Source organism: Echeneis naucrates, chromosome 2, assembly GCF_900963305.1.
Source record: "Echeneis naucrates chromosome 2, fEcheNa1.1, whole genome shotgun sequence".
Lineage (NCBI taxonomy): Eukaryota > Metazoa > Chordata > Actinopteri > Carangiformes > Echeneidae > Echeneis > Echeneis naucrates.
The window spans coordinates 1682486-1704724 of NC_042512.1; the positions used below are offsets into that span (position 1 = coordinate 1682486).

Here is a 22239-nt window from a genome sequence, read left to right on the forward strand (position 1 = left end):
ACTCACTGGTACTCAGTTATCATTATCAAGGCCAGTGATGTGGATGTGATGTGTGGATCGGTTCACAGCTGAGTGTGAGCTGAGTGTGAGCGTCTAGGCGCTCCGGCTTCTCCGGTGTGTTGAGGGGCCCTTGCTGGTGGTCTGTTCCCCTGAGGTTAGTCTGTGTTGTGCAGGGTGCGTAATTCAGGCATTTTTATCTCCATGTGAACAAAAGTTACAGAAGGCACTGAAAGATGATACCAACAGCAGGTGGGCTGAAATGAGAAACATCACAGTCAAACAGAGTTTGTGTTTGCATATGAAAACATGTAGTGTTTGGTAGGGGGCACCCAGATTTGAACTGGGGACCTCTTGATCTGCAGTCAAATGCTCTACCACTGAGCTACACCCCCCATAAACACACACAGCCCATCACTGCAGATCAGCAGGTCTGACTGAAAACATACTGTAAAGTATGAACCACAGCACTGCTGGGGTTTGAATGCTTTGGGTGCGAGAGGTCCTGGGTTCAAATCCCGGACGAGTGCTTGTGTTATTTTGCCAATATCAGTTGCTGACCATCATGACTCTTACCAAAGTTTGTCTCCTGGGCAAAACGGTCAATCACCAAATTTCTGTCTATGCAACAACCATTAAATTACTATTTCTCTTCAGTGGAGCAGGAACTCCACTGAAAGTGAAGCACTGCTGGGGTTTGAATGCAGGATGTTGTGTTTACAAGGCAGACATTTTAAGCAGCTAAGATTCAGGTTCCACCGAGATTTGAACTTGGATCGCTGGATTCAGAGTCCAGAGTGCTAACCATTACACCATGGAACCAGGCAGGCGTGTGTGTTCATGCCGATGTGAAAGGAATTTTTTTCTTTTCCAAGGCAAAAGTCGACCAAAATACCTTTGTCCCCAAACACACCTCACAGCAGGAGAGTTGAAAGAAAAGTGGTTTCTTGCAGAAACTGAGAAGCCTGAGTAGCTCAGTCGGTAGAGCATCAGACTTTTAATCTGAGGGTCCAGGGTTCAAGTCCCTGTTCAGGTAATGCAGCTTCTTCCCTTTAGTGGTTCACATTACAGACTCCTCAGCAGTGATAGGTGACGCTGATTTATGAAATAATGAAACCATGAGTCTTTCATGTTCAAAGGCAGTAAACTTTGATCAGTGTAGTTTGTTATTTGCATCACTGCCTCAGCAGAGGTGGGTTTTGGGCCCAGCACTGCTCCACTGCTGTTTCACACTCAGCTGTGAACCGAACCAATGAGATCCCTGGCATCTCCAGCGGTGATAATGAACATTGTCAGGAGGGACACGTCACAGGCTCCAGTGGAGTAGTAATTGAGGGATCAGAGTGTTGGAGAGCAGAACTCTTTCCTGTGCTTCAGATTCAGATTCAGCTTCAGATTAATAATCAACAAATGAATGATCAATGAATGATCAATAAGCTTCACAGCTGTTCTGAAGTGTGGCAGACTTTGTGTTTACATCTGAATCACGTGATTTTGGAAATTCTTTGAAGCAGTTTCAAAGGAGGAGTTTCATTCTGTGAGTATTGTGACATCATCATCCATTTGGTGGAAGCTGTGAATCGCAGGATTCAGGGGGAATACATCCATACATACATCTTCACTGAAATAACGACACCTGTGAGACAGCTCAAAGATGTGTCCAAAGGTTTGGAGGAGTGAATGGCAGAAAGATGTCTTTGAAGCCATTTGGACACACAACCAGTCAGCGTGCAGCATTCAACCTCACAATATTTCATGTGGACTGGACTCACTTTGATTGGCTATTTTTCAGCTTCTGTCGTCAGAATGGCTGAGCGTTCTAAGGCGCTGCGTTCAGGTCGCAGTCTCCCCTGGAGATTCCAGGACAAGTATCAAATATGACGAGTTGTCCGAGTGGTGAATGTCTCAAAAGTTAGGTTAGCTCAGCTGGTTGGAGCGTGGTGCTAATAACCCCAGTCATGGATTAGATCCCCACTCTGCGATAAATGACATTCTCCATGTTTTCCTGTAAATCAGTGCTTCAAAAATGTTGAAATGGAAACATAAATGTTACTGAGTGTTATTTTCCCGTTTGTTTTTACTTTTTCTATGATACAGATACAGACAGTTTCAGAGAACAACTGCAGAGATGACCCTTCTGCTTTGTTGAGGTGATGAGGAGGAACTCCACTGAGAGCGAAGCAGCTGCTCCTTTCTGATGCTCCACTGACTGAGCTACAGATGATTCAGTAACAGCTGAGTTATCTTTAGTCCAACAACTGCTGTCCATTCCTACCACAGGGAGCCACAGGCTTTAGAGTTTTCAGTGCTAACTCCTTTATTGTGAAAAAGTCAAATTCACATTTTATACAGATTTTTCATCCACTTTGGAAGAGTTTGGTTAACAAATTTTACAAAACACTGTCAGGACAACTTTAGGAGCAAGGTAACAACAAAACTGGAACTATTTGGACTGAACTGGATTTGAAACCTTCACTGTTGGACTTTGGAGAAGTGGGTGGTGAACATCCAGCATGAATTTAGCCAGGCATACAGTGGTAGTGTGGCCGAGCGGTCCAAGGCGCTGGATTAAGGCTCCAGTCTCTTCGGAGGCGTGGGTTCGAATCCCATCACTGCCAGTTTTTTTCTTGTCAATGAAAACCAATCCACTAAGTCAGGCACTTTTCATCTCCCTGTGAACAAAAGTTACAGTGACAGACGATACCAACACCAGCTGGGCTGAAATGAGAAACATCACAGTCAGCCTTTTGAGACCCAGGTAGGTTTGGAGGTCTACCAGGTCCAATTCTCTCCAGATGTCCCCAAACACACGGTTTGTCATCTCCAGTATAATTCCCTCGATGGACTCTGGGAAAAAGAGTTGGAAGCTGTGCTGGGAGGATTGCTGTGCATGGTTGTTGTGGCTGAGTGGTTAAGGCGATGGACTAGAAATCCATTGGGGTTTCCCCGCGCAGGTTCAAATCCTGCCAACAACGGTTAGTTGTTTTCACGGACCAAGTTTCACATGTTCCCAAGCATATTTGAGAATCTCTGTAATCTGCACAGCCTTAAAATATGACACAGCTGAGTGCTGTTGTTCAGACTCATCTAAAAGGATGAGAGCACTCACTGGTGATCAGTTACTATTATCAGGGCAGGCAGAGGGGCACACCTTTAGTTCCACTTCCAGATCATGGAAGCAATAATGAGAAGTCATTTCAGCTGTGTGCTGACCAACAGTGCAGAGAATAGATGATCTGACGTGATTTGAACACGCCACCTTCTGATCTGGAGTCAGACGCGCTACCATTGCTCCACAGAGTCATCGTGGGTGCTGGGTACTGATCTAAAGATAAACAAGGCTAATCAGTTAATCAGTAGCCTGCAGGGCGGGGAAGTTGTCAGCGTCTCCACACCACTTTGGTGGTGTAAACTGATGTGAAAGTGCACATCGCTCTGCAGCTCTCAACAGCGGGTGCTGCTGTGAGCCCCGTCCCAAAGCCCTCACCTATTCAATCTATTTATGAAACATTTCAGAAGTCAAGCAGTCCAAGGTGCTGCATTCATTCTGCCAACCATGGTTGGCTGTGCAGCGTTTGGCTGCTCCAATCAGTCCGAGAAGGGTTTGCACATGTATGGATTCCCCAAGAACCATGAGGGCTGGAAAAGGAGGATGGCAATGTGTGTGTGTGTGTATACAAGTACAAATGCAAATAAAGATAAGTATATGCACCATAAAGGGCCTCTGATATAATATAGAGATTGACAATTAAAAAGATGACGCGATTTAATCATTTTACTCCTGGAGATACTTTCACAGCGAACAAACTAGAAGACAATCGGTCACCTGCCAAGATAAAAATATATATAATCACACTGTGCATGTGCAAATAAAGATGAGTATATGCATCATAATCATGGACCAGTAAAGTTGGTGACAGATAGAACATCATGTTATGTCATCACATTCTAAATTTTCACGTTTGGCATATTTCATTACCATTTTGGTGGCGCCACGACGAGGTGGCCGAGTGCTTAAGGCGATGGACTGCTAATCCATTGTGCTCTGCACGCGTGGGTTCGAATCCCATCCTCGTCGGTGTTCAGCTTGTTTTTGTCTCTCCATGTTGCTGCCTGCTGTTCCAGGTGGAATTATCCTAGATTTTTGAAGACGTTTGACCTCTCGTCCAAGAGGCGTCATTAGATAGATTGGTGTTTTACCTGTTGCAGTATCTTAGAAGCATGAAATGCTTCATGAAATTTTCTTCCCCAAATACAGTACAAACTACAAAAATTCTGTCACCCCTCTTTCTCTTGTCATGATAACAGTGTGAGAGATGTGAATTTTTAGCTTCATTGTGGGACTTTGGAGAAGTGGTTGGTGAACAGAACATCCAGCATGGCAGGGGGCCAAGCTGTGGTATGATCTTAAGTTTAGCAGCTACCATCACTTCGAGTTTCCAAAGTGGGGACTGAGCTGAAGATCCAAATAAAATAATCAAAATGTGCTTTCTTCTTGAAATGCTTCCATGGTGCAACTGCTCTTGTTCTCTCTTTCATATCATAGCAACATCAACAACTAATAACTAACCAATACCACCAATCACCAATATCCCTTCTCCTCAGCACAGCATGAGCCACAAAAGCACCATTGCTCTTGCTTCAGTTGCCAAGATACTGCAACTAACAACCAGACAGCAAACCTCACACAGCTCCATAGTGTAACAGTTGGCACCCCTATTGACTGAAAGGCAACAGATGGGCTCGTCTGGGATTTGAACCTGGGACCTCTTGCACCCCAAGCGAGAAGCATACTCCTAGACCAACGAGCCATGTGGGCTGTGGAGTTCATGACAAAAAAGTGGGAGGAGTCTTTCATCCCTTTGATGTCATTAGAACCTTTGTGACATCACAGAATCAGCATCTCCTTTGAAAGAAACTTTGGTAAGAGTCACGATGGTCAGCCACATACGTTGGGGATATTTTCAGATCCAAAATACATCCCTGTACATCAGAGTGGTGCTGCTACGGAGTGTTGCATCAGTGGCCACCATCACTTCAAGTAACCCAAATGGGAAAGATCCTTATTGACAGCATTGTTGCGCTTTGCTACATCTGAACTAAAGATACAAATAAAATAATCTAAATTGGCTTTTATTTTGAAATGTTTGTATGGTGCAACTGCTCTTGTTCTTTCTGCAGCTCAAAGCATCAAGGAGTTGAAACGCAGCATAATGATAAAAATGAACAGTCTGTATTTTTTGGGAATTTTTAGGAACATTTTTTGCAGCTTTAGCAGCCCGGCTAGCTCAGTCGGTAGAGCATGAGACTCTTAATCTCAGGGTCGTGGTTTTGAGCCCCACGTTGAGCGATAAGTAGTTTCTTTTTTTTAGACCCAAACTTACCCAGCAGAACACTGCCTGGTTATGAGCAGGTTAAAAAGTACTGAGACTTCCACCTGCAGTCTATCCAATGACCACCAGGGGGCTCCACTGGTTGACAAAAACAGTCAGGATGGCCGAGCGGTCCAAGGCACTGTGTTCAGGTCGCAGTCTCCTCTGGAGGCGTGGGTTTGAAAGGGTCATCTCTGCAGTTGTTCTCTGAAACCGTCTGTATCTGTATCGTAGAAGAAGTAAAAACAAATGGGAAAATAACACTCAGTAACATTTATGTTTGTTGTTGTTGCAACATGGAAAGACTAACGCAATTCGCGATTCGAACCCACGCGTGCAGAGCACAATGGATTAGCAGTCCATCGCCTTAACCACTCGGCCACCTAACCGAGTGGTTAAGGCTCTAACCGAGTGGTCAAGGATGGGATTCGAACCCACGCGTGCAGAGCACAATGGATTAGCAGTCCATCGCCTTAACCACTCGGCCACCTAACCGAGTGGTTAAGGCGATGGACTGCTAATCCATTGTGCTCTGCACGCGTGGGTTGGAATCCCATCCTTGTCGGTACATATTTGCCCACAACACACAAAGACTGCCTGATTACATCGCACACGTGTAGCGTGGACAAAGCAGAACCGCTGCTCAGTCTAACATCCAGACAACAAATTGACAACAAACATGACGAGGTGGCCGACGACTCTCTCCTTCATTGCTGATAGATACATTAATGTGAGCAGTTAACTATCCGTCTATTCACACACAGTCCAGGTCGCTGCATGCTGAGGTGGCAGAGTGTTTAAGGTGATGGACTGCTAATCTACTGTATCCTGTGTGTGGGTTCACATCTCATTGTCTTCTGTGTTCAGCTGTCCATGTTGCAGCCTGCTATTCTAGGTTGAGTAATCCTAAAAGTCTGACTTCAGGTCCATATATCAATCAAACCTGTTGAAGTTTAATTCAAAGGTTATCTGGGTGTGTTGTATCTGCTTTCAAAGTTGTTGTCAGGTCATTAAGATTAATTTTCTATGCATGACTTTAGCTCTTTGGAGATACGGCAACAAGAGAAGGCCAAAATAAGGAGCTTACAATTCCAATACCAGTTAGTCAGCAAAACATGATGAGCCAAGTCCACTGTGACAAATAACAAATTTTCTTTAGCATAAAATAAACTGTCACATTAATGTGCTGTGTGTAAATAATGAGATCCTGGGTTCAAATCCCAGCAGTGCCTTGCTCCTAATGTTAGCTGTTGTAGATAGAAAGGACTCATACATGGAGAGCACAAAATATAAAATACATTTGTCCCCAAAAGACACCTTACAGCAGTTGTGCTGCGCCACTCTGCTGTAAACCACCCCAGATGGGACTCGAACCCATAATCCCTGGCTTAGGAGGCCAGTGCCTTATCCATTAGGCCACTGGGGCACAAAAAAAAAAAAAAAAGGAAGGAGCCTTTGATCTCTGTGATCAAAGGATCAATGTGTCTCATTGATAAAGTTTAAGGTTGTTGAGTTAAATTCATCTAAGTTTCATTAAAAGGACACAGCACTCTCTCTGACCAGTCACTGAACTGCACAGTCTTCATGTCTCCCAGCAGTTCCTTGTTGCTAAAGTCAGATGTTGTAGAAAAAAAGTACTTCTGGGTTTTCATCAGCTGTAGGTTACAATGATCAATATTATAGATATGACAGACAGAGTTCTCAATGTTTTCCTGTTAATCAGTGCTGCTGAAAATCTCATGTAGTGTGTATAAACAGCAGAGGATGGTTTCGATCTATCGACCTCTGGGTTATGGGCCCAGCACGCTTCCGCTGCGCCACTCTGCTCGTTACGTTCAGATCGCAGTGTCCTCTGGAGTTTTGTGTAATTTCTAACCACCACATCCACTTTGTCTCTCTTCCACCTGCAGTCTAGCTAATAACCACCAGGGGGCGGCTCCACTGGTTGGAAAATGAAGTCGGAGTGTGTTGAAGTCTATGGGGTTTCATACAGACAGAGAGGAGAGAGAGAAGAAATCAAGTTTCAAGAGGCTGCATGTGGCCAGAACCCACGAACTTGGCATTAACCGCCAGTTACCAGGGTCATGGACAGGCCAACCACTGTCCATGACTTGTTCTTAGAATGTGTTAAACAATGTGTGTGAGTATCTACTGTAACAGACCGACTGTAGCTGAATAGATAGAACGGTTTCATCCTCCTCCTGGTCTGTAGACCAGTTGGGCACCATTGGCATGGATCTCAAGTTAAATTGTAGATACACAGTTAAACTGCAATGGCCAGGAATCGAACCCGGGTCAACTGCTTGGAAGGCAGCTATGCTCACCACTATACCACCATTGCATGCAAAATGGTGAGCATCCACTCCGAATGGACGCAAAATGGTACCGTTTGTTTGCACTGTAAAAATTCTTATTTGTGCTGCTACGGTTTTATCGATGTTAGACATTTTAATTTCTGGTGATGAAGTCACACAGCCCCCCATGTTCTCCAAATGGACCCAAAGTGCAGTTGTCACCAAATTTATCAAACAGTAATGTCAGATGTCAGATGTCAGTAATGTAAGATGTTCAATCTTAAATAATTACATAGCCTATCGTAGCTCAAAGCTTTTGATCCAGTGAGACATTTATAAGCAGTTAGTTCCATTAGGCCACTGGGACAGATATTTAATATCTCCAAGAAGCGAGAATAGGTTAGGAAGGATACTAAATGTTGTAGTGTATGATCAATGCTCAGAAAACGTTTGACTACATTTTAAATGCCATAAATGTCCTGCTGTCAATGGCTCGTTGGTCGAGGGGTATGATTCTCGCTTCGGGTGCGAGAGGTCTGACTGGAACTTTTCCTGTTGCAGCCTGCTATTCCTGCTAGAATTATCCTAAATATCTGCCTTGAAGGACATCGTGAACTAGCAGACAATTGGTCACCTGCCAAGATAAAAATATATATAATCACGCTGTGCACGTGCAAATGAAGATCATTATATGCATCATAATCATGGACCAGTAAAGATGGTGACAGATAGAACATCATGTTATGTCAGCACCACAAAAGTAGTACAAAGAAGTACCAAGATGTACAGAGGATGTGAAAATATTGCAAAGTAAGTGGGTGACCATCATCTAACCCTCCGACCAAAGTTTGTCTCCTGTGAAAAGCAGTCAATCACCAATATCCCTTCTCCTCAGCACAGCATGAGCTACAAAACCAAGTGTGGACACTAAATGTTGTAGTGTATGAGCAATGCTCTGTGTGAGATTTTTTTTGCTGACTGAAAAGTTCTCCCCCTCAGAAAACGTTTGACTACATTTTAAATGTCATAAATCTCTTGCTGTCAAAGGCTCGTTGGTCTAGGGGTATGATTCTCGCTTAGGGTGCGAGAGGTCCCGGGTTCAAGTTTGAAGTTCAGCCTGTTGTCATGTTGCATAGCAGATTTATCATACAGTCAGACAGTAATGCTTAAGGTGGAGTCAGAGACATATTAGAACATAACAACAGTGCAGGAGAAGGAAGGGAGTTGATAAGTTTAGACTTATTCATTTTTAAACTGCAGAACTTGTTTAAGCTCAAGTCTCCTCCATTTAAACTCTAATCTGTGAAAACCTTTTCACATGCCCAAACAAATTCCGCATGGTCCCTGGTTCAATCCCGGGTTTCAGCATCGGAGGTGGTAACTGAGTGAGCTTCAAGCTCAGGTTTTTCTGACCTCCATTTCCAATGTTCTCCCTCCTCTTTTTCATATAAAAAAATAATGTTCTTGTATATAAAATTCAGCAGGACAGGCAGCATTATCAATGGCCACTGCCTCATCATAGTCCTTGTAGCAGAAGAGTAGCTGCTGCTTCAGTGACAGCTAACAGGGATCCTAACAAGTGATAAACAATAAACAGACATTTCAAAATGTATTCTTTCATCAAATGTTCCTAAACTTCTATTAAAGGCAGCATTATTGCAGCAGGCAGCACTCTATGGTGGAGGTCATGAGAAAAAGTGGGAGGAGTCTTTGATCTCTGTGATGTCATTCGAACTTTTGTGACATCACAGAATCAGCATCTCCTTTGATGGTTACTGATGTAACAGGAAAAGGTCAGATCCTGATATAATCTTGTGAATCCACAAGTATGCCTTTCTTTGTTTGTGTACCAACAGCCTGAGCTCTGGTTCTGACTTTGTTTTGATGAACCTCATTATTTACACACAGCACATTCAGGACATTAATGTGACAGTTCATTATATGCTAAAGAAACTTTGGCAAGAGTCATGATGGTCAGCCACGTATGTTGGGGGTATTTTCAGATCCAAAATACATCCCTGTACATCAGAGTGGTGCTGTGGCTTAGTTGGTCAAAGAGCCTTGTTGCTCAGGTCAGATGCTGTAGAAACAAACTACTTTTGGGTTTTCATCAGCTGTAGGTTACAACGATCAATATTATAGATATGACAGACAGAGTTCTCCATGTCTTCCTGTTAATCAGTGCTGCTGAAAAAGTCATGTCTCATGATGGGACATCCAGTATGTATATGTAGCAGTATGTATAAATAGCAGAGGATGGTTTCGATCCATCGCCCTCTGGGTTATGGGCCCAGCACGCTTCCGCTGCGCCACTTTGCTCAAGGTGTTCAGGTCTCCTCTGGAGATTAGTGTAATTTTTAACCGCCACATCCACTTTCTGTCAAAGTGGATGTGATCATCTGGGAAAGATTTTGTGTTTGTCGAAGCACACTTCAGTAATTACAGAAAAGGCTGCTTTAACAACATCAACAGGTTTCAAAGCTATTTCGAGAGAGTTCAAAATAATTCAGTTTTTCAATCACCTGTATTTTTCAGTAAAAACACTTTCCCTGACCGGGAATCAAACCCGGGCCGCGGCAGTGAGAGCGCCAAATCCTAGCCACTAGACCACCAGAGAAAGATGCTACCTCGATGCGGCCTCGTATAGTTCCAAACATCATCTCCACGGTGTTGGAAATTACTGAAATTACTGCTCCATATTATCCTGCTTAGTCACTCAACCAAATTACTGACTAAACTCCTGCAGAAGAAGTTACATGAGGTTATCTCAACAACCTTAAACTTCAATAAAGAGGCACTGCTGGGAAGTTGAATGCTTGAATGCACGCTGTGTTGCGCTTTGTTGAGGTAAAGATACAAATAAAATAATCTAAATGAGCTTTATTTTCAAATGCTTGTGTGGTGCGACTGCTCTTGTTCTTTCTGATCACTGGACATCTGATCACTGGATTCAAAGTCCTAAGGATTTCAGCTGCAAGCCTCTACAGTCCTCCGCTCTACCAACTGAGCTATCGAAGGGAACCGTTCAACATCTGCTCTTCTTGTCTCCTTTGACTAATGTTTACAGATTTGGGTTAGGGAAAACATGGAGAATGTCATTTATCACAGTATGATCAAAAAAGTGGCTCAGCTCTAACCAGCTGATGTTGAGGACAATTCTGACTGGATAGATAATTTTAGGTGGAATAGCAGGCTGCAACTTAGACAGACTAAAGCAACCACCGACGAGGATGGGATTCAAACCCACGCGTGCAGAGCACAATGGATTAGCAGTCCATCGCCTTAACCACTCTGCCACCTCGTCATGTTTGATTGCTTCAAAGGCAGATATTTATTAATTCTAGCTGAAATAGCAGGCTGCAACAGGAAAAGTTCTGCATGTCTCTGTCTCTTGATGGGCTAATTTTTCAACAAATTTTTCGGCTCATGTGCTAGCTTTAGTTGTCAGAATGGCTGAGCGGTCTAAGGCGTTGCGTTCAGGTCGCAGTCTCCCCTGGAGGCGTGGGTTCAAATCCCACTTCTGACAGAAAGTGCTTTTCTTTCACCTCTACTGCAGCAAGGTGTGTTTGTGATGTCACAAAGGTTCTAACGACATCAAAGAGATCAAAGACTCCTCCCACTTTTTTGTCATGACCTCCACAGTAGAGTGCACTCTGTTAATGAAGCTCAAAAGGCAATCATGGTCCTGCCAGATACCTTTGAGTTCTGCCGACAGAAGCAACAACAAAACTGGAACTATTTGGACGGAACCTGGTTTGTCTGTATTACTTCCAAGGAAGGTTTGGAGGTCTACCAGGTCCAATTCTCTCCAGATGTCCCCAAACACACGCTTCCCCTCCAGGTTTGTCATCGCCGACGTGGGGCTCGAACCCACAACCCTGAGATTAAGAGTCTCATGCTCTACCGACTGAGCTAGGGTACAGCTCAGACGGACTAAAGCCAGCTGAACACCGACGAGGATGGGATTCGAACCCACGCGTGCAGAGCACAATGGATTAGCAGTCCATCGCCTTCACCACTCGGCCACCTCGTCATGTACACAAAGGTACATGTGATGACAAAAAAACAGCCATTGGGAAGAAGCTGCAGCACCTGAACAGGGACTTGACAGGAAATGATATATCTGCAGTCTTTGCTCTGATCATTGTAACTTTGTGTTATTGTTGTATCTGATAAGTTAAGCTGCACTTCTAATGACCACCAGGGGGCAGTTCCACTGGTTGGAAAAAGACTTCAGACTGCATTGAAGTCTATGGAGAGAACACCAAGTCCTGAGATGCTGCTTGTGGCCAGTATGGGGATTGAACCCATGACCTTGGCGTTATCAGCACCACGCTCTAACCAGCTGAGCTAACCAGCCTTCCACAGTCATCTCTTCCACAAAACGTCAGGATGTTCCAAAGGGAGATCTGAAGACTCTGCAGTTACCTGATTGGTCAGAGAGTTTTAATGGAACTCCTGCAGAAGAAGTTACATGAGTTTATCTCAACAACCTTAAAATAGGTACTGCTGGGATTTGAACCCAGGATCTCCTGTTTACTAGACAGGCGCTTTGACCAACTAAGCCACAGCACCACTCTGATGTACAGAAATGTACAGAGGATCTTAAAATATTCCAACATCAGTAGCTGACCGTCATGACACAGACACCTGAAACACCTCTTGTGTGGAGAGTGGAGTGTGTCTTTGGATGAAAGATACACTGTTTGGTTCTGAGCTGATCATTAATAATAAAAGTGATGAACTGTGGATGGCAGCCTGTCTCAGAAGCACACAACTGTAGGAGTTGAAACGCAGCAAAACATATTAAATGACCAAAATGAAGATTTGAAGAAGGAAATGCACATAACAGTCTGTGTTTTTTGTCAATTTTTTGTCACACATGTCAGGATGGCTCAGTGGTCTTTTGGAGCCCACTGAGAGACGTGCTGTGTTTAATCTACTTTCTCTTATCCAGCATACATCGACCAACAATGACTGCTAGAGTCAAATATCTTAACATCAGTTTGAACCAACATGATCCAGCTACATCAGCTACATCATCCATTTAACGTTTTTGTTTTGCAGAACGAATCCTCATGTTTCCCTCAATGAAGGAAAGATTGGTTGGCACGAATGGGGAGGTTTTCATGTTTGAAAAGCCCATTTTTCATGTTTTTGAACTTCCACTGATGCTGGTGCTTCAGAAGAGTCAGAGTCAGTCGCGATGGTACGTAGAAGTTGTTTTGCATGTTCCACAGATTGTGACTTAAGAAGCTCTGCTATTGACCTCACAAAGAAATCTTTAACACCATGTGTTTTATTTTTCAGGCAGTCTCACTGGCAGATCATCTTGATGCCGTGTGCAACATCTACCCTAACAGAACATGGGGGCAGTTTTGAAGGTTGATTCCCAACAAGACGTTAAACCTATTCAGATCAGCCAAATCAGAAAAGCCAATTTAGATTATTTTATTTGTGTCTTTAGTTCAGATGTAACAAAGCGCAACAATGCTGTCAATAAGGATCTTTCCCATTTGGGTTATTTGAAGTGATGGTGGCCACTAATGCAACACTCCGTAGCAGCACCACTCTGATGTACAAGGATGTATTTTGGATCTGAAAATACCCCCAACATATGTGGCTGACCAACATGACTCTTACCAAAGTTTCTTTAGCATATAATAAACCGTCACATTAATGTCCTGAATGTGCTGTGTGTAAATAATGAAAAAAAAAAAAAAAAAAAAACGCCACAAATGTTCCATCAGTAACCATCAAAGGAGATGCTGATTCTGTGATGTCACAAAGGTTCTAACGACATCAAAGGGATCAAAGACTCCTCCCACTTTTTTGTCATGAACTCCACAGTCCACATGGCTCGTTGGTCTAGGGGTATGATTCTCGCTTAGGGTGCGAGAGGTCCCGGGTTCAAATCCCGGACGAGCCCATCTGTTGCCTTTCAGTCAATAGGGGTGCTAACCGTTCCACTACGGAGCTGTGTGAGGTTTGCTGTCTGGTTGTTAGTTGCAGTATCTTGGCAACTGAAGCAAGAGCAATGGTAGTTTTGTGGCTCATGCTGTGCTGAGGAGAAGGGATATTGGTGATTGACTGCTTTTCACAGGAGACAAACTTTGGTAGGAGTCATGATTGCCAGCCACTTACTTTTCAATATTTTCAGATCCTCTGTACATCTTGGTACTTCTTTGTACTACTTTTGTGGTGCTGACATAACATGATGTTCTATCTGTCACCATCTTTACTGGTCCATGATTATGATGCATATAATGATCTTCATTTGCACGTGCACAGCGTGATTATATATATTTTTATCTTGGCAGGTGACCAATTGTCTGCTTGCTCACGATGTCCTTAAAGGCAGATATTTAGGATAATTCTAGCAGGAATAGCAGGCTGCAACAGGAAAAGTTCCAGTCAGACCTCTCGCACCCGAAGCGAGAATCATACCCCTAGACCAACGAGCCATTGACAGCAGGACATTTATGGCATTTAAAATGTAGTCAAACGTTTTCTGAGCATTGATCATACACTACAACATTTAGGATCCTTCCTAACCTATTCTCGCTTCTTGGAGATATTAAATATCTGTCCCAGTGGCCTAATGGAACTAACTGCTTATAAATGTCTTACTGGATCAAAAGCTTTGAGCTACGATAGGCTATGTAATTATTTAAGATTGAACATCTTACATTACTGACATCTGACATCTGACAATACTGTTTGATAAATTTGGTGACAACTGCACTTTGGGTCCATTTGGAGAACATGGGGGGCTGTGTGACTTCATCACCAGAAATTAAAATGTCTAACATCGATAAAACCGTAGCAGCACAAATAAGAATTTTTAGTGCAAACAAACGGTACCATTTCGCGTCCATTCGGAGTGGATGCTCACCGTTTTGCATGCAATGGTGGTATAGTGGTGAGGTCGATTCCCGGCCATTGCAGTTTAACTGTGTGTCTACAATTTAACTTGAGATCCTGTAGATCTCATGCCAATGGTGCCCAACTGGTCTACAGACCAGGAGGAGGATGAAACCGTTCTATCTATTCAGCTACAGTCGGTCTGTTACAGTAGATACACACCCACAACATTGTTTAACATATTCTAAGAACAAGTCATGGACAGTGGTTGGCCTCTCCATGACCCTGGTAACTGGCCAGTTATATTCAGTTAACGCCAAGTTTGTGGGTTCAAGCCCCATACTGGCCACTGTCTGTATGAAACCCCATAGACTTCAATACACTCTGACTTCATTTTCCAACCAGTGGAGCCACCCCCTGGTGGTTATTAGATAGACTGCAGGTGGAAGAGAGAGAAAGTGGATGTGGTGGTTAAAAATTACACAAAACTCCAGAGGACTCTGCGACCTGAACGTACTGAGCAGAGTGGCGCAGAGGAAGCGTGCTGGGCCCATAACCCAGAGGTCGATGGATCGAAACCATCCTCTGCTATTTATACACACTACATGAGATTTTCAGCAGCACTGATTAACAGGAAAACATTGAGAACTCTGTCTGTCATATCTATTATGTTGATCGTTGTAACCTACAGCTGATGAAAACCCAGAAGACCTTTTTTTCTACAACAACTGACTTTAGCAACAAGGAGCTGCTGGGAGACATGAAGACAGTGCAGTTAAGTGACTGGTCAGAGAGAGTGCTGTGTCCTGTGAACAGTCAGTTGCTCCTGACTCAGTGATGCTGTTGGATGCTTATAGGGCTGCCGTTCTTAAAGTGTGGGCTCCACCCCACTGGTGGGGAATAGAGACATGACAGGTGGGGCTTTGTTAATGCCTTTCTTTACGGACAACAAAGATCAGACATTCAAAACAAAACACCCCCACACACACAAAAAGTCATCAGTAACACTTAACACAGAACTGGTCCTTTCCTTTCAGCTCACTTTTAAGTTTTATTTTATTTTACATTTTTTTGCAAAAGAAAAAAATAACACAGAAGCACACATTCACCATATAAGAAGTGGAGACAGTTTGGCTCCATCAATGACATCCCTTGACACTGGAACCTCGAGCCAGCACCTTTGATAAAGATCAGCTAACAGTCCTGTGGTTCCATGGTGTCTTCTCTGTCTCTCTCTGTTCTCTCTGTCTGTCTTCTGATTTTTGTGGGATAGTGACTACATATAACAGTAACTCCACTCCCCCCAAACAGTGATCCAACCCTGAGCAGAGAGTCAAAATGTCATATTATGAATGAAGCTCACAGGACAGTCATGGTCACATACTCTTCTCTCCTCCCAACCTTTGAGGTTTATCATAATGTCACATGGGTGTCATTCCTTCTGTGAAGGTGGTAGAGTGGCCGAGCAGTCCGACCTGCTCAGGTCTCTTCAGAGGCAAACAGTTTCAACTGCCAGCTTGTTATATCTGTTGTATCTAACATTATGAACAAGGCACTGCTGTGATTCAAACCCAGGATCTCCTGTTTAAGAGACAGACACTTTGACCAGCTAAGCCACAGCACCACTCTGAAGTACATCTATATACAGAGGATCTGGTGATGGAAGTGTAATGTGTATACTGCAGCTGAGGTTGATGGTAAAGTGGCTTGTTTTAATGTAGGACTCTGCATCTACCTGAACCTGTTTGACTGCAGATGTGCATTTTCATTTGGACCCCAGGAAGAGTAGCTGCTGCCTCAGTGACAGCTAACGGGGATCCTAACAAGCGATAAACAATAAACAGACATTTCCAATCGTCATCAAAATGTATTCTTTCATCAAATGTTCCTAAACTTCTATTAAAGGCAGCATTATTGTAGCAGTCAGCACAAAAATACAGGTTCTGAGGTTATTCTGAGATGGAGAAATAACATAGTTTGTTCGCAGTTCGCATGACACAACTGAACATCTTCTTTTCTCACCTATTTTGCTTCATCTGCTTTTTAGTGTCCAGGACACAGAGGAAGAGGACGTCTCCACATGCACACTTGTTCTTGATGTTTTCACTTACTGTTAAATAAAAAAAAATAAAATTTTTATTAATCCAAGTGTAATTAGTTGTTATGTAATATATATTATATATATATATATATATACATAAAACAACTTTGTCCCCAAACACACCTTACAGCAGTTGAGGTGAAAGAAAAGCAGTTTCTGTCAGAAGTGGGATTTGAACCCACACATCAAGGGGAGGTTTTTCACTCAGACAGCTGTTTGCCACTGTTGGTCGAGGGCGTTCCTCCTTCCTGTTTCTCCAGCATTCTGGGGCTGAGGGGCTAACAGTGGATGGAGTGGATGGATCTGCATCCATCATAGACTGTCTCTCCTGGCTCGCCAATTCTGATAAGAATACATGTCCCATATAATGGGATATAATGCGTTCACAGAGACATGTTGAGAAAATAAAAGTGATGAACTGTGGATGGCAGCCTGCTGTTGGTCTGACTGAACAACGATGCAGAAACAACAGACAAAGTCAAATGAATCAGAATTAAGAATTAAGGGTTCAATTCAGTATAAAATGTCTTTTTAATCATCTGAATTCACAGAACTTCTGACATCACAGATCGTCTGCCATGGCAAAAGCAGTGCAAAAGTTCACTGCAAATGCACAGCAAATCGCAGTAAAAAAAAAAAAAAATCACTGCGAATGCACTGCAAATTGCAGTGAAAAGGTGAAGGTAAAGAAAATAGAACACACTGCAAATGCACAGCAAGCGCGCTGCAAATTTGTCTGACATATAAGCTACCTTTTTAAAAAATATCTGAATTCCAGGAAGACTGACTGCACATCTGAAGGCTCTGTGTTAAAATTCTGTTGGGATCAATGCTGGTGCTCTCCAAGTTTGTAGGCTGCCTTTTTGGTGTCTACACGGCCTCATGGATTTTTTTCATGGTGTCAAAAGAAGACACTCGAAAAGCAGCATGCAATACTTGCACAGACGAGGTAATGTAGGGAGGAAAGGAAAGAGAAACATCATGTGGTGTGTGACTTCACCTCCTCTGTGGATAAACAAGGAGAATAAAGTTGTTTCCTAACAGCTTCTATCCAGAGACCTTTAGTGTGTGAGGTGAACATGACAATTTTTACATATGTTGAATGTTGGCAATTGAGCCCAGGCCTCCCATTTGGCAGGTGTGTGTTCTACCACCAAACCACCCAAGCTGACTGAGGGTCAGTTCTGCCCACATATCCACCGTATTCGCACTGGAGATGGTTTTGTGGCATCAACAATGTCTCCCTTGATACTGGAACCTCAACCCAGCACCTTTCTCTTTGCATGTTTGCATGTGTTGTTGTTTCCGTTGTTTCCATTGTTTCCATTTTCGAAGGACGGAGTAGCAATATTTCGACATGTCAAAGGAATTTTGGTCTTTTAAAAGTTTGGGCGGTCAAAAGTTGACCAAAACAACTTTGTCCCCAAACACACCTTACTGCAGTTGAGGTGAAATAAAAGCTGTTTCTGTCAGAAGTGGGATTTGAACCCACGCCTCCAGGAGAGACTGCAACCTGAACACAGCACCTTAGACCGCTCAGCCATTCTGACAACAAAAGCTGCAACACTAGCCAAAAAATTTGCTGAAAAATTAGCCCATCAAGAGACAGAGACATGCGGAACTTCCTGTTGCAGGCTAATTCCTGTTGTTGAATTAGCCTAAATATCTGCCTTTAAGGCCATCGTGAATGATTTCTAAATATCTTTGAAACCTGTTGATGGTGAACGCAGAGGTTGTTAAAGGGGCCTTTTCTCAAAGCTTAGCTTGCATGCCAGTACAGGGGAATTAGCTCAAATGGTAGCGTGCTCGCTTAGCATGTGAGAGGTAGTGGGATCGATGCCCACATTCACCACAAGGCTGTAGCTCTTTGGAGATACAGCAACAAGTGAACTAAACACAGCAGGTCCCTGAGTGGGCTTTGGAGCCTTTTGGTAAACAGAAGCAGGACTGTTGTTGTGTATGGAGCTTTGACTGTTTCCTTTAGCTTTCAGCTGATCATTAGCTGTGGATGGACCTGGTATCTGCTATCTGGATCTTTGCTTGGTTTCACCTCCTCAACCAAAGTTGAAGCTGGACCAGAAGGAGACATGAAGACTATCCAGATCATTGACAGGTTGGGGGAGAACCTTAAGTTTTCACTGTTATGATATCAGACTTCTGCAGACAGGATACTGAGATCGGATTTTCAGAACAAAGTAGCACAGGTAGCTTAACCAGGAAGAAGGATATCCAATACAGGAAGTTGGGGAGTCTGGGGTTCATAACCCAAAGATAAAGTTAAATTAATCATATCCAGAATGAAGAGCTCAATTAAGAATAAAATTTCTTTTAAACATCTGACATCTTTCATTACTGTTTGATAAATTTGGTGACAACTGCACTTTGGGTCCATTCAGAGAACATGGGGGGCTGAGTGACTTCATCACCAGAAATTAAAATGTCTAACATCGATAAAACTGCAGCAGCACAAATAAAAAATTTTACAGCGCAAACAAACGGTACCATTTTGCGTCCATTCAGAGTGGATGAGGGGCTGGGTGAACACTGGATGACGTGAAAAATACACTTTAGATCAGCGGCCAGTAGTTTGTCTTTCACACATATGTATGTGTGTTGTCAGTAATTTGTTTGAGTGAGTAAGCAGGACAATATGGAGGAGTTAAGTATTTCCTACACTTCATTATTAGTGCTGGAGATGCCGGGGATTGAACCCGGGGCCTCATACATGCGAAGCATGCGCTCTCCCACTGAGCTACATCCCCTGTGTGGCCACCCGCAGGGCTTCTAACACACTGTGACAGGTGAAGGTTCATTCTGATGGAATTAACTGTTTCTACACAAGCTACATGAATGTGACACAGAGCTCATGTTTAAAGTATTTTTCAGTAACCATTATCAACGGGCTCATCTCATCCAAAAGGTTTCATCAGACAGATCGCTGTTTTAGCTGTCGCAGGAGCTCAGAAGCTATCTGGTTAGCTAAAGCTGCCAGACCACGCAGGGAATGTAGCTCAGTGGTAGAATGTGTGCTTTCCATGTATGAATCCTTTGGTGCAATCCCCAGCATTGCTAAACAGTCTTCTTTTTTCTGTTTTTCTCACACAGGTTCAAACATGAGCTCCTCCTTTGTTCCTCCGCTGAGTGAGACGGAGCTCTGATGTCACTCCTCAGTAAGGAAAGTGACACATGACGTCATCACACAACTGGCATAATTTATTCATCTGAATTTATTCATCAACATCTTAAGTTTTACAGATGAATATTTTAATTTCTGTGCTTATAAGCAACAATGTATTTCATTAAAGCTGATGTCTTTCTATGATAATCCATCATGGACCGCTGGACACTTTCATATCAGTAAATCCAGCGTGTTTTAAAGAAGTTCAGAGTGTTTCAGAGTTTCTCACATGATACAGACAGACAGATCCAGTGTCCCAGAGAGAGAAGAGTCCCAACACTCCCTGATCTCACTGCGGGGTGGTCACGTGGTTCATGTCAGCCCGCTGAACTGTCATGTTCTTCTGTGGAACAGACAGCAGAGACTGAGACATTGCATGCTAAATATAAATAAAATCACATACTCAACTACTTGTTTGGCTGTCATTGCTTCATTCCATATTTGCACACGTCAGTTTCACATTTGGGGTGGTAGGGTGACAACTGAAAGCTCTGTATAAGAATTACTTAAATAAGTTTTGGAGGGAAAGCATCACGTTTGTGTCAGCTGGGGAAATATTTTGATGATTCAAATGCTCTTTTTTGCGTAGATGGATTATTGGATTTCCTTGATTTTGCTTGTAATTCCTATTGACTTACTCGTGGTCTGATAGTGATCGAGAAAGCAGAGTAGCAACAGCCCATTCAGCATTTATTGTCCATCCCACTTTTTCTGATGAGGCAGGAGCTGACCATACAACCATTATAATTTTAAGACTAAGCCATACAGAAAATGTGAATCGAATATATTACAGAGCAACAAAAGATCACACTTGGATGAATTAAATTTTTTTTTTTTTTTTTTAAACAGTGAGTGAAAACATCAAGAACAAATGTGCATGTGGAGACATCCTCTTCCTCTGTGTCCTGGACACTAAAAAGCAGATGAAGCAAAACAGATGATGTTCAATTGTGTCATGGTCCATTGGTTACAACTAACACAACACAACTAACAACTCATATCAGTGCATATTTGTATTTTCACTGCAGTTACTCATGGTTTTCAGAGATTTCAGCAGCTCACATCCAACACAGAGACTCTGAGCAGGCCCACCTGGTCTTAGACCCAGACCCAGACCCAGACCTAAATCCAAACCCAGGAGACAGAGGTTGAGTGAGTCAGTGAGGAAGAAGCTGCTCGTTCTCCTTCAACAGTTTGATCTGAGGAAAAGTCACTTCCTCTTTTCAGGAATCAACTTCTACCATCTGTCCACTAGATGGAGATAACTGAGCATCAACTGAGAACTGAGTTCTTCATCATCTGGAAACAGACAGCATTGTTTTCTTCAGCTGGAGCTCTTTGTTCAAATCTACATTGAGATTCAACATTTAAACGATGACGTGTTGAAACAAAACTTTATTGATTCAGTCTGGTCAGCAGAATATAACCTGATGAAATCAGCAACATTAAACTGATGTTTCTACATGAATGCATCACTGATTGTAAAACCATAAACTGAACATGAACACTCTGTACACTCAGCGTTACACACATGAAGACAACATCATGTGTTTAAAGTGATGTTGAGCTGAACAGGACTTGTATTGAACACACAGAGGAAGTGCACCGTTCCTGGAGATACTGCAATACCAGGTCGATGCGTGGAGTGGACGGAGCAAGCCCCTATTCCATCTCCCTGTTCCAAAAATCTATTTAATATATGGTCCCCGGGTAGGGGACGTATCAGATATTAAACTGATAAGAACAGATACTACACTTGATCTTAGCCAAAAGGCCGAGAAGCGATACCGCTCAGCTGTCGGAGGTAACGGAGTGTTTCTCCGCACCGACCCGCTCAGTGAGGGGTCAGAGTCGGCTTCAGTAACAACATCACTCCGAGAGAGAGACACAAACAGAAGACATGAAGAAACGAAGGAGGGATCAGAAAACAACCACAGACATGTTATTTTCACAAAGTTACGTTGTAGAGCAAAGAAAACGTCTCTTCTTGGTCACCTGTAAAACTTCATATCTATGTCAATTTACTAGCTGAATATTATTGTGAAAACATCAGTTTGTCCTCTCATGTGATTGGCCTCATGGTGTGTCCATCAAAATAACCCCCCTGTCTGCACGGATTCTCTGAAGATTCGGCTCTCCTCGACTGGACTCGGCTTTTTTCGACCGAAAGAGAGAATAATAAAGTGAAAGCGTAACTTTGTCATCCACAGAATAAAACCACATATACTTCTCACATTTTTTTGGTGCCATGATTTTCCGCCGCTGTTCCTTGTTGTCAGCTGTTTTCATAAGAAATCATCAACGTTATCTGAATATAAAACAGTTGAAGCTGACAGTAATTCTTTAAAACGACCTGACAGACTACAGACAGCATTTCACCAAGTCACATGAGTCCTAATGAGACTTTGCATTCCCCCGTATAAAGAATAAGTG

The 22239-nt window shown here is 43.0% G+C and overlaps 18 non-coding genes across 18 annotated transcripts; 6 read left to right on the forward strand and 12 right to left on the reverse strand.

Annotated features, from left to right (window-relative positions):
* Positions 1-320: 320 nt before the first annotated feature.
* On the reverse strand, positions 321-392 carry trnac-gca (transfer RNA cysteine (anticodon GCA)). The gene has a single exon. It is a non-coding gene; the product is annotated as a tRNA-Cys (tRNA).
* A 355-nt stretch (positions 393-747) lies between these two features.
* On the reverse strand, positions 748-819 carry trnaq-cug (transfer RNA glutamine (anticodon CUG)). The gene has a single exon. It is a non-coding gene; the product is annotated as a tRNA-Gln (tRNA).
* A 141-nt stretch (positions 820-960) lies between these two features.
* Positions 961-1033, forward strand: trnak-uuu (transfer RNA lysine (anticodon UUU)). Its single transcript has one exon. It is a non-coding gene; the product is annotated as a tRNA-Lys (tRNA).
* Positions 1034-2533: 1500 nt separating this feature from the next.
* Positions 2534-2615, forward strand: trnal-aag (transfer RNA leucine (anticodon AAG)). Its single transcript has one exon. It is a non-coding gene; the product is annotated as a tRNA-Leu (tRNA).
* A 275-nt stretch (positions 2616-2890) lies between these two features.
* Positions 2891-2972, forward strand: trnas-aga (transfer RNA serine (anticodon AGA)). The gene has a single exon. It is a non-coding gene; the product is annotated as a tRNA-Ser (tRNA).
* Positions 2973-3993: 1021 nt separating this feature from the next.
* trnas-gcu (transfer RNA serine (anticodon GCU)) lies at positions 3994-4075 on the forward strand. Its single transcript has one exon. It is a non-coding gene; the product is annotated as a tRNA-Ser (tRNA).
* Positions 4076-5781: 1706 nt separating this feature from the next.
* Positions 5782-5864, reverse strand: trnas-gcu (transfer RNA serine (anticodon GCU)). The gene has a single exon. It is a non-coding gene; the product is annotated as a tRNA-Ser (tRNA).
* An 858-nt stretch (positions 5865-6722) lies between these two features.
* Positions 6723-6795, reverse strand: trnar-ccu (transfer RNA arginine (anticodon CCU)). Its single transcript has one exon. It is a non-coding gene; the product is annotated as a tRNA-Arg (tRNA).
* Positions 6796-7638: 843 nt separating this feature from the next.
* trnag-ucc (transfer RNA glycine (anticodon UCC)) lies at positions 7639-7710 on the reverse strand. The gene has a single exon. It is a non-coding gene; the product is annotated as a tRNA-Gly (tRNA).
* A 3175-nt stretch (positions 7711-10885) lies between these two features.
* trnas-gcu (transfer RNA serine (anticodon GCU)) lies at positions 10886-10967 on the reverse strand. The gene has a single exon. It is a non-coding gene; the product is annotated as a tRNA-Ser (tRNA).
* Positions 10968-11106: 139 nt separating this feature from the next.
* Positions 11107-11189, forward strand: trnal-cag (transfer RNA leucine (anticodon CAG)). The gene has a single exon. It is a non-coding gene; the product is annotated as a tRNA-Leu (tRNA).
* A 425-nt stretch (positions 11190-11614) lies between these two features.
* On the reverse strand, positions 11615-11696 carry trnas-gcu (transfer RNA serine (anticodon GCU)). Its single transcript has one exon. It is a non-coding gene; the product is annotated as a tRNA-Ser (tRNA).
* A 253-nt stretch (positions 11697-11949) lies between these two features.
* trnai-gau (transfer RNA isoleucine (anticodon GAU)) lies at positions 11950-12023 on the reverse strand. The gene has a single exon. It is a non-coding gene; the product is annotated as a tRNA-Ile (tRNA).
* Positions 12024-12164: 141 nt separating this feature from the next.
* Positions 12165-12238, reverse strand: trnat-agu (transfer RNA threonine (anticodon AGU)). Its single transcript has one exon. It is a non-coding gene; the product is annotated as a tRNA-Thr (tRNA).
* A 1282-nt stretch (positions 12239-13520) lies between these two features.
* trnap-agg (transfer RNA proline (anticodon AGG)) lies at positions 13521-13592 on the forward strand. Its single transcript has one exon. It is a non-coding gene; the product is annotated as a tRNA-Pro (tRNA).
* A 4503-nt stretch (positions 13593-18095) lies between these two features.
* On the reverse strand, positions 18096-18178 carry trnal-cag (transfer RNA leucine (anticodon CAG)). The gene has a single exon. It is a non-coding gene; the product is annotated as a tRNA-Leu (tRNA).
* Positions 18179-19318: 1140 nt separating this feature from the next.
* On the reverse strand, positions 19319-19390 carry trnaa-cgc (transfer RNA alanine (anticodon CGC)). The gene has a single exon. It is a non-coding gene; the product is annotated as a tRNA-Ala (tRNA).
* Positions 19391-21401: 2011 nt separating this feature from the next.
* LOC115057773 (U2 spliceosomal RNA) lies at positions 21402-21592 on the reverse strand. The gene has a single exon (XR_003841954.1). It is a non-coding gene; the product is annotated as a U2 spliceosomal RNA (small nuclear RNA).
* Between the last annotated feature and the right edge of the window lie 647 nt (positions 21593-22239).